The sequence below is a fragment of the Chelonia mydas genome, chromosome 14, assembly GCF_015237465.2.
Source record: "Chelonia mydas isolate rCheMyd1 chromosome 14, rCheMyd1.pri.v2, whole genome shotgun sequence".
In the NCBI taxonomy this organism is placed as follows: Eukaryota; Metazoa; Chordata; order Testudines; family Cheloniidae; genus Chelonia; species Chelonia mydas.
The window spans coordinates 18,512,158-18,529,335 of NC_051254.2; positions in this window are offsets into that span (position 1 = coordinate 18,512,158).

A 17,178-nucleotide genomic window follows, 5' to 3' on the forward strand; every position below is an offset into this window, starting at 1 on the left:
AGTGAAATGTAAAGACTTTTCCAAAGGCTTTGTCGCAATCACATTAGAATTGACATTTCAAGGAGTTTCCCATCCCCTAAGAGATTTCTATGCAGGGGAGTAATTCCATAAATGGATTAATCATCTGAAAACTAGAGATGGGACAAGCAAATCTGTGCCCCTATAAGACTCAAGGTTCAATGTTCCTCCTTTCTCTGGGCCCATTCTGTTCTGCCATGTGAGGAACTTGAGGCTGCAGACACAGCAGCACTGGCTGAATTAGTCATGAAAGCAAAAGGAAAAGGGAGCACTAGAAATTCATTGCTGTTTCTACAATGCCAGGTTTCTCAGAAACACAAAGACACGCTTTAGAAAAGTGTGAGGAAGCTGACACAGAAGTGTAGCTTTGTTTGGGTTTTTGGAAGTTCCCTTTCCTTTGTGAGCAACCAGCACACCTCACGTTCTCTGGTGTGAGCAGCCAGCTTTACTCTCCGATTCCCAGAGACGGTAGAACTATGACTCCCCTGCCTGAAGCCCCATGTTCCCTGGGGGAGCCTATCAGTACCCACCCTGAGGTCCCCTGAGTACAAAGGATGTAGAGCCATAGTGAAGGGAGGCTTCTTGTCCCCTTCCTCTCCCCACCCCACCACATAGTGCACCTACCTAAGGGCCAACCAGAGTCTAACTCTCAGAGGCAGATTCTTCAGCAGAGTTCAGCTTCCATTTATGCACCTAATCATGGGCCAGAGAGTGCAAAATGCTTAATACCCAGTATGCCGAGCTCTCTTGGAAATGCTGATTACATATAATCTAGCATCATGTAGAACAAGCAGGTTTCATGTCTCCTAAAACAGCCTTTAATTTGGCCGGTTAAGAAAAGCAACACAACCAAACCCAATGAGTAGAAGAGAGACATTAAAGAGCAGGGTTTCCAAAGTATTGCTCCTTAACTCACAGAACCATAGACATCAGAGAAGGAAAAGCCTTATGTCTTCCCCTCTAACAACCCTCTGGCTCTCTGATATGTTAGAATATTAGGGTTGGAAGAGACCTCAGGAGGTCATCTAGTCCAATCCCCTGCTCAAAGGAGGACCAACAACAACTAAATCATCCCAGCCAAGGCTTTGTCAAGTTGGGTCTTAAAAACCTCTAAGGATGGAGATTCCACCACCTCCCTCGGTAACCCATTCCAGTGCTTCACCACCCTCCTAGTCAAATAGTGTTTCCTAATATCCAACCTAGACCTCCCACACTGCAACTTGAGACCATTGCTCCTTGTTCTGTCATCTGCCACCACTGAGAACGGCCTAGCTCCATCCTCTTTGGAACCCCGCTTCAGGTAGTTGAAGGCTGCTATCAAATCCCCCATCTCTTCTCTTCTGCAGTCTAAATAACCCCAGTTCCCTCAGCCTCTCCTCGTAAATCATGTGCCCCAGCCCCATAATCATTTTCGTTGCCCTCCGCTGGACCCTCTCCAATTTGTCCACATCCCTTCTGTAGTGGGTGGCCCAAAACTGGACGCAATACTCCAGGTGTGGCCTCACCAGTGCCAAATAGAGGGGAATAATCACTTCCCTCAATCTGCTAGCAATGCTCCTACTAACACAGCCCAATATGCCCAAAAACATAAACGGAGAAATAACTTTTGAAGTGGTAAGAGAATGGCCCATTACAGACAGTTGACAAGAAGGTGTGAGTAACAATAGGGAGAAATTAGTATTGGGGAAATTAAGTTTAGGTTTTCTAATGACCCAACCACTCCCACTCCCATTCAGGCCTAATCTGATGGTATCTAGTTTGCAAATTAATTCCAGTTCTGCAGCTTCACGTTGGAGTCTGGTTTTGAAGTTTTTTTGTTGAAGAATTGCCACTTAGGTCTGTTATACTAATTTCTCCCTACTGTTACACACACCTTCTTGTCAACTGTCTGTAATGGGCCACTCTCTTACCACTTCAAAAGTTATTTCTCCTCCCTTGGTATCCTGCTGTTAATTGATTTATCTCATTAGACTGACCTAACACTTGGTAAAGCAACCCACATCCTTTCCTGTATTTATACCTGCTCCTGTATCTTTTACTTCATACATCTGATGAAAGCTTGTGCCCAAATAAATTTGTTACTCTCTAAGGTGCCACAAGGACTCCTTGTTTTTTTGCTGATACAGACTAACACAGCTACCACTGAAATCTCTCAGGGCTTGGCTACATTTGTGAGTCACAGCGCAATAAAGGAGCCCCGGGCGCACTAGCTCAGTACCCGTCCACATTGGCAAGACACGTAGAGCGCTCTGACTCCGCAGCTACAGCACTGCTGGTATTCCACCTGGGCGAGCGGAATAACGTTTGCTGCGCCCCCACTGGAGTGCTGCGGCGCCAGTGCGAATGAGGTGTTGCATTACTGTGCCCTGATCGGCCTCCGGAAACGTCCCATAATCCCCTTAAGTCAAGTGGCCACTCTTGTCATTGTTTTTGAATCACTGTAGGAATGTGGATATGCCCTTTGAAAGCTCCAATTCTGACATCCGGCTGCTTATCTGCTCCGAGACAAAGCAACCATTAGTGTGGAATGCTGTGTGTGTGAGAGAGAGAGGCGGGGTGGGGGAGGGGGGTCTGCTGCTGTCTAAACTTACAAGACAGCATGCTGACATGCTCTCAGCCCCCCAAAACCCACTCTCTCTCCCTGCACATACACACAGCACACTCCCTGTCACACTCCACCCCCCCACCCCCATTTGAAAAGCACGTTGCAGTCACTTGCATGCTGGGATAGCTGCCCATAATGCACCGCGCCCAATGCCACTGCAAGACCCTACAGCGCTCTACAAAGGCTGGTTTAACTCAAAGCGCTCTACATCTGCAAGTGTAGCCATGCTCTCAGTAGATAAGTTTCATAGTAGCAGCTGTGTTAGTCTGTATCCGCAAAAAGAAGAGGAGTACTTGTGGCACCTTAGAGACTAACAAATTTATTTGAGCATAAGCTTATAAATTTGTTAGTCTCTAAGGTGCCACAAGTACTCCTTTTCTTTTTTGCTCTCAGTAGAGAAACTGTTTACTATAGATAAGGGCCCGCTAATGGGTTCAATCCCCCTCTGCACTCATTAGGCACAACAACTGACTGACACACTTCAAAGAAATTCCTTCCTCACTGAAGAGGCCTGAACAGCAACTGGTGCACTCTCCTTACAATGTGTATGATAATCAAGTTGGGCCATCTCCAGCACAAATGGGTTTGTGTGTGGGGGGGGGGGGGGTGAGAAAACCTGGATTTGTGCTGGAGATGGCCCAACTTGATTATCATACACATTGTAAGGAGAGTGCACCAGTTGCTGTTCAGGACTCTTCAGTGAGGAAGGAATGGATAAGCTATTACCAGCAGGAGAGTGGGGTGGGAGGAGGTATTTTTTCATGCTTTGTGTGTATAAAAAGATCTTCTACACTTTCCACAGTATGCATCCAATGAAGTGAGCTGTAGCTCACAAAAGCTTATGCTCAAATAAATTGGTTAGTCTCGAAGGTGCCACAAGTACTCCTTTTCATTTTGCGAATACAGACTAACACGGCTGTTACTCTGAAACTAGTTTCTCTACTGAGAGCAATTTCACTAGGGAGAGAAGTGTATTGATTCCTAGTGGCCAAAGACTTTCAGATGGACATGGACATACTGAACTTGCTTTAGAAAGATCCAGTGTGGATAGCTCAAAGGAGGTTTCAGATGGACTGCAAATTGTTAGGGAGTTTGAACTGTCCCACAACCAAGAGGCTGTGCTTGGCCAGCAGTTTGGGGTGACAATGTTGTCAAAACAGGAATGTCTTCATACTGACATTGTAAGTGAACAGTTTGTGTCTCAGGTTCAGAGAGAAGACTGGGTAGCTGAATCTGCCAGGCAGAACAGCTGTGCTGTTGATCTCTGAAGGGGGGTGGCAGACAAATTCTCGTCCCTAGACACTTTGGATACGTTGTAAGAAGAAAAGGAGGACTTGTGGCACCTTAGAGACTAACCAATTTATTTGAGCATAAGCTTTCGTGAGCTACATCCGATGAAGTGAGCTGTAGCTCACGAAAGCTTATGCTCAAATAAATTGGTTAGTCTCTAAGGTGCCACAAGTACTCCTTTTCTCTTTTCAGAAAGGTATTGTAGAAGCTGCTTTGTTGCTGGCATGGTCAATCTAATTATTAGAACAAACCACCAGTTTGGGGGATCGTGTGCCCCATTCTTTGCAGGTTGCCCTGATTGAGCTATCTCAGCATGGTCCCTCCAGGCATCAGGGTCACAGCATTTAATAAAAATTTCTATTCCAAATTACTCTAGTTCCTTTCTGGGTAATATAGATGGGAAAGCAGCTTGGGAGGGGAAGGTATATGCTATTCTATTCAAGTTCCTGTATTGCGCTCGTCACCATAGTATCTGACAACCTGCCAATAGTGCATTGAGCAATTCGACTACACATTTGTCATGTGTTGTTTGTTCTCCTCAGCGAGAGAGGTGTGTGCAATGGAGTGTCTTGTTTTGGTAGGGTTTTTTTTTATTATACAGGTTGCTATATGTTTATGTTAGAGACAGCAAGGTCAAAGAAATGCACCTGCATTTGCACATGGAGTGGATGGTGGGGAGGTTCGTAATGGTCCTTAGTTCCTGGGAACATTCATTCCACAGACTCAGACCGGCCCCCAAGAAAGTTCTTTCTCCTGCACATACAAAGAGGTCATAAGGGTAATCTTTATATTCTTGCTCCTAAGCCAGACCTCTGCACCAGGCTAGAGTAATGTAAGGGCAATTCCAATGTATGCAGAGGCAAAGAGCAATAAGTGGCCAAAACTGCAGGGATTAGAGACATGTAAAGACATCCCTGCCATGCCCCCTTTCTGCTGGCTGTGTTCCTTGTTCCCCCAGCATGAAGGGGGAGTTTTAGGAATCTCTTTGCCAGGGTGAATCTCTTAGGGCTGGATAAACCAGCTCTGCAGCCAGAATCCTGCTGCTGGTCCAGCTCAATGGAGCCACACTGCACCAGGAGAACTAGCCCTGAGTATTTGAGCTCTTATCCTCTCCCCAAACTCTGTTTCTATCCCACATATGTAGGAGAGAAAGAAAAACAACAATTAGCCATCTACAGGGGTCTAAATGGTCCAGGGGCCGGTGACAGACAGAGATCCTGGATCTCAGGGTCAAATCCAGCCCAGAAGAGTATTAATTGAAAACTGTTCCCTTTGGAAAGCTGTTCTGTTGCCTGTTGAGAATGAATTTGGAGGTGTCAGGCCAGTTCCCAGAGGGCAGCTGTCCACAGCCACAAACCTACCCCTATTGGCGGGAATTGGCCCCATTGTTGGCAGTCTCAGCAGAGCAGCCAAGGACTGAAGAGACACTGCCTGAGCTACACTCGCACCCCAAGGTGTGGACCGTCCACACGGGGTTTGACTGTGGGGAAAGGCTGCACTGCTGCTGCCTAGGCTGCACTTACCCTGGGAACAAATGGAGCGCTTGAGTGAGCACTATGGCTTGTCATCTTTGGTACCATAGAGATGTGTCGGTTTGAACCCTGTCCATTCTCCAGGGCACAATGCTGGTGGGCAAAGGAAAGTACTCAGAAGAGTTCACAGCCACAGTCTTCTTTGATGGAAAGTACACACACGATTGGTTAAATCAGTCCATAGTTTAGCAGTACTCTTGGGTTCCTTGCTGACACTAAGCTCTCACGCAGCTGGAGCCATGGGTAGCGCTTTCTATCATCCCCTCCTGGCAGACAGAGATTTGGCTTCAATTATTCATGCCTTTGTCACCACTTGTCTGGATTACAACAGTGGGATATACCTGGGCATGAAGCCTTCAGCACTTAGGAAACTCCATCTAGTATACAACGCTGCAACCTGTCTCCTCAGCAACATAGGCTACCATGATCACATGAAATATGTCCTCCGCTCCCTACACCAGCTTCCCATAGACTATCCAATCAGGTTCAAGGTCTCAGTCCTTATCTATGAGGAGCTCCGCAGCCCGCACCCAGGATATCTAAAAGACTGCCTAGAGCTGCAGGATGAAGACCATGGTCAACAGCTTTGCTTCTCAGGCACGATGTAATTCTCAACAATAAGGGGAAAAAGTTTGTATGTGCCGGAGATAGACGTTTCTCAGGGACCAGTCCAAAACTGTGGAATGAACTGCCCCAGGAACTCCCCCAGGAAATAAGGATCATCCCAAACCTCACCACCTTCTGGAAGGGGTGAGGTCAACGACATGCCTTCTGCATCATGATCCTATGCAATAGTGTACATTAAAAACAATCAGTCAAACAACAAACAAAAAACTCCTTCCAAAACAAGACATTCCACTGCACACACCTCCACAGGGAGAGGATGAGAGACAACAACACGTGCACAGATGTATAGCCATGTGGCTTAATGCACTACTGAAAAGTGTTCAGATACTAGGGGGATGAGCGTGGTATAAGAACAGAGCGCAGTGTATAGAATAGAATAAAATAAGTCTTATTCTTAGCTACTTTCAGTCAGTACTTCTACTGTGTCCTTTAATTGTGTGTAAAACCTCTCTTTCCCTTTCCTCTGTGCAACTTATAAAACCAGACGCTATAAAAATGTCTGTAATGAGGAATTTTGCACCCGTGAAAGGCTTTGGATGCTCGGCTTGGAACACAGGAAGTGTATGCCATCCCAAAGGGACTCAAATTTGATTTCCAAGAGCTACCTTAAAGTTCTGTGTCCTATTCCCTGTCTCAGGTTCTTCCATGCCAAGAATCCTGAGATTTTTACTCTTGGAATGATTTCTAGTTCTCTGCATAGAGCAATGTTTTCTTGAACCATCATGGCAGGGGATTTTTAGAGCTATCAAGTTCAGCTTTTACAACATGCCATTATCAGTTGCACCTTAAACACCTCTTTCAGTCATTCAACCTCTTGAGGAACCCGGGGCAAAGGCTTCAAGTTTTGGATCCAATCTTCCCTCCACAGATTAGCAGTTTGCAAGACAGTTCTGTGTGTGGCCTTGACTAAACTAGGGCATTGGTTTAGGTCCAGCGGCAGTGGTGTCAGCAGGGTTGGAGGTCTAATTATTATTATTTGTTTATATTGCAGTAGTTTCGAGCCGCTCGTCTTTGATCAGGGCCCCAAGTTCGGTGTGGCTGGACTCCAACCAACTTTAACTAGCAAAGTGGTCTGCCCATCTGGGTCAGAGCAGACAGGACTCCTTTGCACAATTCCCTCTGCAGTTGCAAAAGACATTTCCTTAATGTAGAGATTACTAGCTCGGATAACTCATCCTTAATATTAGAGATGAGTCAAAAGCAAAAGGGCAGATCCAAACATTACCAACTTTGGAGAAGTTCAGTTCTGCATCTGGACTCTATCTTTGTTCCTCATTGTCCATTTCTACTTAACATGATGTTTGCGGTTTTTATTTGCCTTGCTTATTACAACTTAATTCCAGGGCCGTCTTTAGGAGTTATTGGGCCTTATGCTCAGGGCTGTCCCTAGGCATACGCAGAATACGCAGCTGTGTAGGTGTTATAAACATACAGCTAAAGGGTTAAGAAGCTCAGATAACCTGGTTGGCACCTGACCAAAAGGACCAATAAGGGAAAAAGATACTTTCAAACCTGTGGGGGAAGTTTTTCTTTGTGTTCTCTAGGGACAAAGAGAGGGACCAGGCAGAAAACAAAAACCTCTCCTAAACCATACCTGAAATAAGCCTCTAAAATTACAAATTGTAAGTATAGCAAGAGAATGCGTTAGTTTATCTTTTGTTTTAGCTTGTGGATTTTCCCTGTGCTAAGATGGACGTTTATCCCTCATTTTTGTAATTTTAAAGTTTTGCCTAGAGGAGAACCCTCTGTGTTTTGAATCTGATTACCCTGTAAATTTACCTTCCATCCTGATTTTACAAAGATGCTTCTTTTACTTTTTTTTCTTTATAATAAAGTTCTCTTTTTTTAAGAATCTGATTGGTTTTTAGTGTCCTAAAATCCCAAGGGTCTGATCTGTGCTCACCTTGTTTACCTATCTGGTTGGTAGATTATTCTCAAGCCTCCCCAGGAAAGGAGGGTGAAGGAGCTTGGGGAGATATCTCAGGGAAACAGGAGCTCCAAGTGGTCCTTTTCCTGAATCTTTGTCTAACTCAGTTGGTGGTGGCAGCAGTACTCATCCAAGGACAAGGAAGGATTTGTGCCTTGGGGAAGTTTTTAACCTAAGCTATAGAAATAAGCATAGGGCATCTTTCATGCGGGTCCCCACATCTGTACCCCAGAGTTCAGAGTCGGGAGGGAACCCTGCCAGTAGGGCACCATGAAATTTGGGGCAATTTGCCCCAATGGTGCCCTAGGCAGCTGTGTGCTGCATATGCGGCAGCACCAGCTCCGGCGACCAGCCCTATCCCTCGGCCAGCTCCCTCGCGGGCTGCGCCCACTGCAAGGGGCAGGGCCATCCCTAGTGGGGTGTGGGGCCCCAGACAACTCCCTCCGCCCTGCCTCTTAGCCTTCCCTCCTGCTCCGCTCCCGGCCTGCCCCCATTCCACCTCTTCCCCCAGCGACCCCGCACTCAACGGCAGCGGCGGGAAGCGGAGTAGCCTGGCCCCAGCCCGCTCTACTCCGCCAGCTCCCAGCCGCGTCGCTCTGCTTCCTGCCGCTGGTGAGTGCAGGGGGGACTCCTCCCCTCCTCCCAAATCCCCTCCCCCGAGCGACATGACTGGGGCGGAGGGAGCAGAGCAGAGCGGGCTAGGACCGGGTCATTCCACTTCCCGCCGCCGGTGAGTGCAGGTGGGGGGCTGGGGAAAGGACCATCCCCCGCACTCACTGGTGGCGGGAAGCGGAGCGCCATGGCTGGGAGCTGGCAGAGTAGAGCAGGCTGGGGCCAGGCTACTCCACTTCCCGCCGCTGCCGGTGAATGCGGAGGGAGACCCCTTCCCCCAAGTAACAGAGCTGGGGCCGGGGTGAGGGAAGTGGAGTGGGCTGTTCCTGGCCCCCGCTAATCCCCCGGGCCATTCTGGGCCTGTGGGGCCCCCCAATGTGGCTCCCCACAGCTCCTGCCTCCCGGGCCTCAGACCTTGGCCGGGGCGGGGGGAGGAGGAAGGGAAGCAGGTGCTCCCCCCAGAGGCCTGGGGCTCTGTGCAGCCCCACCCCCCCCGGCACCCAAATGGCTAGGGACGGCCCTGCCTATGCTGGTACCCCTATGCCCGACTTGCTCTTAGCAACACAAACATAAGCTTATAGTAATGGAAAACTTGCCACATGCACTTTATTAAAACCAGTTTAAACAAATTAAGGAACTATAATGCTGATGGACTATGTCTCCACCGCCCCATTGCTGACACGCACTGAGCTTCACACAGGGCAGATGCTGCTGCAGCCTGGGCTCACAGCCCGGGGGACGTGGATGAGGCAGCAAAGGATACCGAGCCGCCCTGCTGGTGGTGGGTCTCCCCCAGGGGTGCTGATGTAGGGGGATAGGGTAGGGAGAACTGGGTCTCCCCCAGGGGTGCTGGTGGGGGGGATGGGGCAGGGGGAACTGGGTCTCCAGTTACTCCCTGGGGCCCAGGTCAAGGTGGCTTATCTGGAACAAGGAGCACCCAGTGGTCGGGGTGTCCATCCACTGGATGATGGTGCTGCCTCCTGCCCCGCATGGTCCGGGAACCCCATGCTCCCTGGCCTCCGCATTTGAATAATGGCGGGGCTGGGATGGGTGCACAGGGCGGGAAGGGGGAGCTGCATGCTCAGCATCCTCCCACCAGCACTGCCCCAGGCCCGGCAGGGACCTAAGAGCACAGGGAGGAGGCGGGGGCTGTGTCACGGGGGAGCCCAGCTGTGTGCAGCGCGGCAACCAGAAACCCCCAGGCCTGCCACCGAGCCTTCCCCCCACCCCCGCGCACCACCAAGTGGTACTAGACTCTGAGGGGAGGAGATGGGGCCGGAGCGGAGCTGCAGAGGCTGAGAGCTCCTCTCCTCCCCCGTCACTGTCAGGAGCTGGCAGCCAGCTGGCCAAGAGGAGCAAGTGGGCAGGGGTCAGGGGTAGGGAGAACGCAGCCCTGGGCCCGCCGGCCGAGAGCAGCCAGAGGGAGGGGCTGGACCGGAGAGGAACCAGCGCTGCAGCGGCCGCTTGGCTGCGGCACGCATGGAGCATTGGGCCAGGCCAGCGCACAGCACCCTCTTTGCCATGCCACCCTGGGCACCCGCCCTGGCTGCCCACCCAAAAAACGCCATCCCTGGTCCTGCCTCAAATTTTCTGGTGCCCTATGCAGCAGCGTATGCTGCGTATGCCTAAGGACGGCCCTGCTTAATTCATTTTAAGAACAGTAAAGAAAGTGACATAGAAGGATCATACTGGAGAACTCACAATCATTTTAGACAGTGAATATCCATTAAATGGACTTATTTTAGTGGTGGTGGCAGTAGAGAGGTTACTTACTGTCTGTAATAGTTGTTATACCGTCTAGTAAGAGGTTCAGCCCAACTTTTTGTATCAGGCCTTCACCCAGCCATCTGCTATTGGTCCTCTTCACATGCCTCCTTTTTGGTTCAAAGGAGGCATCACAGAAATTAGTGGAATAGCTTATGGGAAGCATTTGAGGAGGACTCCTCAGAAAGTGGGTAAGCAAAAGTGCTTCAGAGCAAGACTGGAAACACAGAATGGGAGCCACCAGGAAAATGCTGGACAGTTTTCTTGGTTGGACATCACTGCTGTACAGGAAGTGGAGAGCCCTTTCTTCTGCAGATGCTTGAATGCCATTTGCCTTGGTCATGTTCTGGGTTTTCAGCCCTTCAGCCTTCAGAAATAGATACATTAAATTTCATGTGATTTACTCTTTGTATGGGGTGGTGGCGATGGGGGATGTTTAGATGAAACCCAACTAACCAACATCCCATCCCGTCTGAATGGACATTCACTGCCCTATCACACTCTTTCCCCTAGTGCCCTTGGCCTTCTTCTGATACTGTACAATGTGCTGCATGTCAGTTAGCTACCTAGCTGCTACCCTCTTCCTCCCCCAAGATGGCTGCACTTCATTGGTATTGTGTGTACACCTAAAAAGAAAAGGAGTAGTACTTGTGGCACCATAGAGGCTAACAAATTTATTTGAGCATAAGCTTTCGTGAGCTACAGCTCACTCCATTGGCATCCGATGAAGTGAGCTGTAGCTCACGAAAGCTTATGCTCAAATAAATTTGTTAGTCTCTAAGGTGCCACAAGTACCCCTTTTCTTTTTGCGAATACAGACTAACACAGCTGCTACTCTGAAACCTGTGTACACCTAGTTCATGAAGCCCTCTGGTATCTTTCTGAGTGAAAGGAGCCTTAAAACTGCAAAAAAGGATGATCTAATCTGTTTGCCATCCTAAAAGTGAAAGCACATTTAGCTGGAACGTGATCATTCGTATTAGCCTGGCTTATTATAACAAGCTATCTGTGACTAATAAACAAAGGGATATAAAGTGTTTCCAGTAAGTCAGTCCATGTGATTTTTTTTAAAACCTATAAAGCAGCAGTAGTGAATACAAGCTTCCAAAGGTCAAAGTCACTCTGACTGTGTTTACAAGTTTCAGCAGAGACTGGCGGTCTAGGGTTTAGTAATGCACACAGGAACCAATTAGAAAAAATAACTAACTAACCCAAGATATTGCTGGGCAGACTAGAAATTTTATAGGTCAGCACTCCTGGTATCTAAGAATTTCAGTTGTCATTTTGCATACTGAGAATTTTAAATCTTCTGTCAAAGTTTTAATTAAACTAAAAGAGTCCTCCCTAGTGAAAGTCCACTGGCTTCAACGGATGGAAAAATTTGGACTGCTCATACACATGGGAAACAATCAGGGTTACTAAGTCATGCATGTACACTTCGATTTACTTTCTCATATTACAAGAACAAAGTAACATTCAATGTACTTGAAAAGCAACACAGTGCGGTTGTAACTTTTTTTATGCAAAAAGAATTATTAACCTGCGGAACTCATTGACTCAAGTATATAATTGAGGCCACGATCTTAGTGGGATACAAAAAAAAATAGACATTTATATGGATAATGATAAAATCCAGAGTTACATTAACTAGGAAAATGTTGTTAAGCTATATAATCTAGAGCTGTGCAGGAACTGGAATTTCCATTTTGTGCGAAATTCTGCTATTTCAAAATTTGTTTTCATGACAAGTCAGAATAAAATGTCGAGTTCTGAAGCGTCCCACAATTTTCAAAAATATTTGTTTCAGATCAGTTGAAGCATTTCATTTCAATTTTGACTTTTTAGATTTTTAATTTTTTTCTAACACATTTCAAAACGAAAAGTCATTTTGAAATGAAAAATCAAAACATTTGGTTCCAAAAATGTTGAAATTGAATTAAATTAAAATTAAATTTCATCAAAATCAACATATTCTTGCAGAAAGGAGCAGCTCTACTAGAAGTCCTTATGCTTCTGGGCAGAAATCAATCACTTATTGATGGGGGTCAGGAAGGAACTTCACCTAGTGGTTGGTTATTCCATAATTGTCCAGTCTGGTGCTTCTTGCACCTTCCTTTGAAGCATCTGTTACAGGCCACTCAGAGAAAGAAATGTTATAAACTTACATATTTTAGTTAAATAGTTTTAATTAGCCAGTTACCTCAACTAGTTTCTCACTGGTCTTTGGATCTCTATTCCTTAGAGAATGTGCAGACTAATGAATTATTTTAAACTTATGAGTTTTATTAGTCAAAATACCTTTTCAAAAGATATTAAGAAATAACAAAAAGCCAAATAAAGATGGTTAGAAGATATAGTTTACCATGTCAAAATAAAACTCACATGGGATGTTACACATTATCAAAAGGTAATAAGTCAATTTAATTAATTGAAGGTCTTATTGTAACCCACACACCTTCTGGGTTGGTGTTCTGTCCCATCTAGTGTCACTGAGACCATTTAAAAAGAGAGAGGTAAAATGAGTCTGCTCTACAGCCTTAGCAGGGCTGGCCTTAGCATGAGGCGAACTGAGGCGGCTGCCTCAGGTGCCAGACTTGGGCGGGCCGGGGGGGGCGCCACCACTAGGACCCAGAGTGTAGAAAATTGTGTCTGCTGCTGGTGCATATGTATTCTCTCTGCTCTAGATGCACAGAGATGGTGGAGTGCTGTGCTGGAGGAAGGAGGGCACAAGAGACATAATAGGCAGGCAGGAGAAAAGGTGAGAGGGAATAATAGAAAGCAGCAGGAGCTGCAGGGAGAGAGAGGAGGAGGAGCCTCTTATGTACCTCTCTAGCACCCCCAGGAGCCTGGACTGATTAACACCAGCTTCTCAGGGAGCTTCCTGTTTCCTGATGCTTCCCTGAACTCACTTGAGGAGAACAGGCAGTCAACTGAAGTAGTAGGAGCCAATTAGGCCCTTGAGATGCTGATATCTTCCCTCACTCAGGCTCTGCTACCAGCCTGCTTATTTGTCCCCTTCAACTGAGTGTTGAAAGCCACTATAGCTGGCACAGAACAGCAGTCATGAGTGAAAGAAGAAAACGCACCTCTGGGGCAGCATTCAGAAAAAGAGATAGAAAAGCTTCCTTTCCTTTCTTTAGGCAGGAAGGAGCTCTCCTGAGATACATAGACACAAATGTTCACGGTGAGCCTTCCAGCCCCAGTGAGGTTGTGAGTGGTGAGGAGATGCCTGATCTTCCAGTTAGTCAGAGTGCAGGTGACCTGGCAGCTACTGCAGCATCCATATCTCCATCTCAAATGGATGTAACCATGCACATTGCTGAAGAAAAGTGTAGATCAGAGAAGAGTGTGGTGGAGGCGCAAGGAACAGCTGCTGCTGAGTTTAGTTCCTTAAATCTAGATGATCCAGGACTGTGGACCCACTTGAGCAGTAGCCTCAGGGACTTCCTTGTACTGCATGGGTCACAGCAAGTGAAAAACTTCATGTTCCCCAAAGACAAAGAAAATAGAAGTTTCCATCCAACACATTACTGGAGTGAAATCCCCAATGGTGACAAAGTGGAGAGGCCATGGCTTATGTACTCAAAAGCCCAGAATGCTGCATACTGTTTTTGTTGCATACTCTTCCAGTCTAATGTTCCAGCCACACTGAGTTCTACCGGAACAAAGGACTGGAAAAATCTGGCTAGAAATCTGGCATGCCATGAGAAGGCAGCAAATCACCAGAGAGCATTCCATAGGTGGAAAGAGCTTGAGATGAGACTAAGGTTAAATCCACCATAGATGATCAGCATCAAGAGAAGATTGCATCAGAGTCTCTTTACAGGCAAAATGTTCTGAAAAGGCTCATTGCCATTGTGAGAATGCTTGCTACCCAAAACCTAGCAATGCGTGGCACTTCAGATCAGCTGTATGTGCCAAACAATGGAAACTTCCTTAAAATTATGGAGCTGATGGCTGAGTTTGATGCTGTACTCCCGGAGCATCTAAAAAGAGTCACCACCCAAGAAATGTACACACACCACTACCTTGGAAAAACAATTCAAAATGAGATCATACAGTACCTGGCAACAAAAGTCAAACAGAAGATTGTGGCAGATCTGAAGTCAGCAAGATATTACTCTGTTATTCTGGACTGCACACCCGACATCAGCCATACGGAACAAATGACTTTAATGGTGCGTTTTGTGACAACAACAGCACCTAGTGAAAATGTCCCTGTAATGGTGACTGTCAGAGAGCATTTTCTAGAATTTATTGACATTGATGATATTACAGGAGCTGATATGACAAATGTGCTTCTTAAAAAGCTGAAGGATACGGGAATTGCGATAGCTGACATGAGAGGCCAGGACTACGATAATGGTGCCAACATGAGAGGAAAGAACAGAGGAGTGCAGACACAGATCCGAGAGTTAAACCCTCAAGCTTTTTTTGGTTCCTTTCAGTTTTCATTCATTGAACTTGGTGGTCAGTGATGCAGCATCAGCTTCTAGTGAGGCTGATGATTTTTTTAATGTAATTCAAAGCATCTATGTATTTTTCTCTGAATCAACTCATCGATGGCAAATTTTGAAGCAACGTCTGGGAACATCCTCTCTGACACTGAAACCACTGAGTGCCACGTGATGGGAAAGTCGAGTGGAGGCGATAAAGCCTATCAAACACCAAATTGGGAAGATAGATGATGCCATAGTTGCCATTATATATATATATGTTATGACAGGAACTGTTCATGGGAGAACAGTGGCAGAGGGAAATGGAATCACCAGAAACATACATAACTTCAAATTTCTGTGTGGCTTAGTGTTGTGGCATGACATACTGTTCGAAATATATATTGTAAGTAAGAGACTCCAAGGTGTTGACTTGATATATCTGGAGCAATGGAACAACTGGACAAAGCAAAGTCATACCTACAGTCTTACCGGTCAGATGAGGGATTTCAAAACGTTCTGAAGAGTGCACAGAAGTTGGCAGAGGAACTTCACACTGAAGCTATTTTCCCACCCATTCAAGAATACAAGAGTCACTGAAGAAAACGACATTTTGATTACGAGGCACGGGATAATCCCATAAGAGACCCCAACCAACAATTCAAAGTTGAATTCTTTAACCAGGTGCTAGATTGTGCAATACAGTCAGTTGAACGTTTCATGCAGCTCAAGGAACACAGCAGTATATCTGGGATATTGTATGATATTCCAAAACTCCTCACTATACCTGAAGAAGACCTATACCAGCAATGCAGGGCACTAGAGACAGTGTTGACACATGATGACATGCGCGATATTGATGCGAGTGATTTAGGTGATGAACTGAAAGCCTTTTCAATATACATTTCAGCAGGATCAACTCCAAAGGCTGTTCTGAAACATATGTGCACAAATAAGATGACCACCCTCTTTCCAAATGCTTTTGTTGCTCTGCGCATACTTCTAACACTTCCTGTAACAGTTGCCAGTGGAGAACGCAGATTTTCCAAGCTGAAGTTAATAAAAACACATCTATGCTCCACAATGACATGGGAGAGGCCTTGAAACCATCTCAATAGAGCATGAGCTGGCCCAGACTGTGGACCTTCAGGAAGCAGTTCAAATCTTTGCAACCAAGAAGGCAAGGAAAGCACCACTTTGTTTATTCAAACAGATAAAAATGCCAGTGTTTACTATGCAGACAAGAAAATTGACATTTGCTGTTCAGGCATTTGAAAGTTAAGTGTTACTTACAATTTTTGAACAAGGCATTTTAAAGTTGTTAGTTCTTCTTTATTGGGGTAGGTAGCAGAGCAGTACCATGAGAGGAGTAGAACAGGAAGAGGGCAGAACTGAGACCTTTCAAAGTTTTGGCCCAAACGAGGGGGTATGGGGGCAGCATTTGAGCTCCCTGCCTCAGGTACCAAAATGTTGTGGGCCGGCCCTCGTTAGCTAACAGCCAGTTGGCTTCTAGCTCATGTGATAGATGCTCATGCACTAAGCTCCAGAGGTCCCTGGTTTAACCGTGCCCAGTGACAACTGGGGTCTGTTGGTGTTACATGATTACAAGTCTTTTTACAAAGGTAAACATTTATCTGAGCTCTTAGTACTCTGGGCAGGTGATTTTGGAAGCAACATTGAACTACTGATCCTTAAATCAGAGATCCTTATTTCTTTCTAATCATGTCTGTACCAATGGAGTCATAGGACTGCTCCTGATAACTCAACCAAACAATTCTAAAGTAGAATTTAGAAGTTTTGACATGTTACTTAATTATCAAAGAATGTCAATTCAGTTCCAAATTACCTTGCTCACCTGATACTCATAGCCAAGCTTTGCCACTTATACATGCACAAAACTTATCCCAAAATGTAATATGCAGGGAATGATGTTGAAACTACTGTCTGGCCTCTGGAACTTTAACAGGACGGTAAATTCTTATGCCACTTTAATAAAAGATTCAATTAATGATAACGATCTTTAGCTTACAAACCAGTTCAAAGCTTCTTCCTCTCTTTGTCTGAGGTGCTGTCAGTTCTCTTGACCACAAAATCTGTGCCATTTCTAGGCTGAATTCTTTGAAAGAGTTTCTTAGAACTGACTAGGTAAGCAGTTTCCTGTTGCAAATACCACTAGACTTAGTGTAACGAGTTTCCCCAGACTCAGAACTCTCAACTATTTACTGACAGCATAATTTCAAGACAACTAAGATTAATTTGTTAGTGAAACACAAATATACAGCATACCGTTTAGGCATTCAGTGTTTTAGCTTAGGTATTTACTTCTGGAGAAGCATTTAGCCAAGTCATCTCATACATGTTTAGAAC